Here is a 2,984-nt window from a genome sequence, read left to right as displayed (position 1 = left end):
TGACGTCATAGACAGTCGTACTTTACCTTCCTGGTATGATTACAATAAAGTGGGAATATTTATCCACTGGGGAGTATTCACCGTATCTAGCTTTGGATCGGAGTGTTCTAATAACCCTCAAATTACTCACTTGTTTTTACAGCATTCACTACTGGTTGGTGAGCACATATTACATGATGGTGAGTAACTTAATGTTTCTTCTGCCTGTGGCAACATTCAGTGTAAGGAACATTTTCTATTTAAAATACATAATGATAAGAATGGTTAATTACAATATTAGCGCTATTTTTGTTGATATGTTGTCTGAGTCTCTCATGTTATTAGGAACACAGTAATGAAACAAAGTTACGAACACACAAACTAGTTGGTTCATAAAGAACAATGTGTTTAAAAAGTCGATATGAACTCCATCATAAACTCTAAGGTTAACCTAGACCAGGTCGTACATAGATTTTATGGATAACAGTAACAAACTTAGCTTTACCTACGCGAGTTTCACATATAAAATGTCGCAGAAGAATGGGCTGAGATCTTTAAAGCATTTGGGAGTGAACTAAGTTCTAAATGAGTCGTAAGGCTACACATCTACAATAAACAAAACAAAACATGATTCTCAAATTTCTTAGGCTGACTGATTGAAAGTTAAATACTAATGTGTGATGTAATAAAAGTATATTCCAAACTGGCTAACGTTTTGCTGAAATATATGTTATCACTTAACACAGAAGAAATTTAAACATACTCCTTTCGACTGGCCCCCTAGTGGCACAGCGGCATGTCTGTGGACATACAACGCTAGAAAACGGGTTTCGATACCCGTGGTGGGTATAGCACAGATAGCTCTTTGTGTAGGTTTGTGCTTAACTACAAACAAACATCCTTTCGACTGGTTATACCAAGCAGTAGAATTGCTGTAACGAGAAGAAGTTGTGTCTTTGAATATTATTTTAGCAAAATTTTTCTTGCTTCCTTTGCTCATCAGTTATTTCTCATACTTGACAACCACTCCCACTTTTAAGGAAGTTAGGCGCACGTGGTCTCAAACACGTGACTTAAATCCATGTAGTAACAACTGGGTGTTCCATACATGGACAAGATACTAGATGATTTAACATTGAAAAGCTACCAAATAAAACAACAAGATTCTTTATAGAAAAATAGAGCGAAACCAATGAGCAATATTTGCCTCGTATTTCTTTCTTTACTGGTCTCTCTGTTCGATTTATGGCTATATTAATAGGCTTACGTAAGTCGTTTTATACAAGTAAAGGCAGGAGCCAAGGATTACAAGTCATTTATATGGATTTTCAGACTTCCAGAAGACTATAAATAAATATCTAAAAGCAGCATGGCTACAAAGTGTGACGTAATACTTCACCATGGTGAAGTCCTCTTCCCGAACAATGTATTCTATTTCATAACAGAAAATGTATCACCCATAAGCCCAATATGATTTGCTTCTGAGATTTTATAGAAAATTTTTAGGTGGTAAATATATTAAAAACATATTTTTGCTTGATTGGCAAAAAGTGGCATAAGTCGGTGATAACTGTAATGCGTTTTTCTTTATTGAAATATCTATATATAGAAAATATAAAAATCTGTAGTACAGAGTGTTCAGAAATTTTATCATCAAGTTCAAGAGCATTTATTTCTGAATATATGAAGCATTAGAACACATACACACAGTGGTAGTAGTTCAAGTGCCCACCACTGATTGAACTAACAGCTTTGTTAACATAATTTTCAGACATCGTGTGCGTATAAGTACTGTCGTGTTTAAGGTGCGTATCTGACAACCATAGTTACTATCGAAGAAACATGTTGAAAATTATGAACTATTTAGATTTATGTTTGACTAAACAAGTTTCAAGTCAAATACGAAAATGGTTTCACTATAAATACTTACATTTTCTCTCGGAGATGCCACACGAAAGCTTTACCCACGATAAAAAAAAAAATCTATTAGAATTTAAGCAATATATTTAGACTCAATCAATTTGTACTCTAGGTATAGGCTATGAATATAATTATATACATAGCTAGCAGATAATCCGAACGTAAAGGACTTGTTTTTATCCAAGTGAGTCAATTTTGTGGAATTATGCATAACGAAAGATGATAAAAATTGATACATATAACCCTGTGGCGTTGAAAGAAACTACGAAAATTAAAAAATACATATATTTATTTTGTGTGAGGAATATATTTTAACTGAATTTTGATGTCACAAAAAATCATTAGGGAAAGAAACCATATTTTTGTTCCGGTAAATGTTAAGAATAAATCACTAACATTTATTAAAACATATTTCCTTTGCATATTTTCTTACTTACGTCTTATGAAAAGTCCGCACACTTTTCCTACTGAAAAAATATATGTTATTAAAATATATACTGGTATAGCGTTGCTATGAAATAGATATACCTGTGATTTATTATTTGTCTATATCTATTGATCATTCCGTTGAATCTCTTAAATATCTAAATGATTAATTGCGCACAATAAAAAAACGGATGTGTATAAATTAGCGAACCGTTACACCTTTTTATCAAAATATTACTATACTTACACCTGATAATACATCTTTATTTTAGTTACACCTCGTAATACATCTTTATTTCTAGCACAGTCAACAATATGGCAATCAAAGTGACTACTTCCCGCAGTGTGCAGAATATAACTGTAAGATAATCACCCTCCTACAGTGAGCATAATATAACTGTATGGTAATTTTTCTCGTGCATTTTACAGAATATAACTGTATGGTAATTTTTCTCGTGCATTTTACAGAATATAACTGTATGGTAATCACCCTCGTGCAGTCTACAGAACTTACCTATATGGTAATTATTCTCATACAGAATATAACTGTATGGTAATCACCCTCGTGCAGTCTACAGAACTTACCTATATGGTAATTATTCTCATACAGAATATAACTGTATGGTAATCACCCTCGTGCAGTCTACAGAACTTACCTA

This window comes from Limulus polyphemus, unplaced genomic scaffold (genome assembly GCF_000517525.1).
Source record: "Limulus polyphemus unplaced genomic scaffold, Limulus_polyphemus-2.1.2 Scaffold858, whole genome shotgun sequence".
Taxonomy (NCBI): Eukaryota; Metazoa; Arthropoda; class Merostomata; order Xiphosura; family Limulidae; genus Limulus; species Limulus polyphemus.
This window is presented reverse-complemented; position numbering follows the sequence as displayed.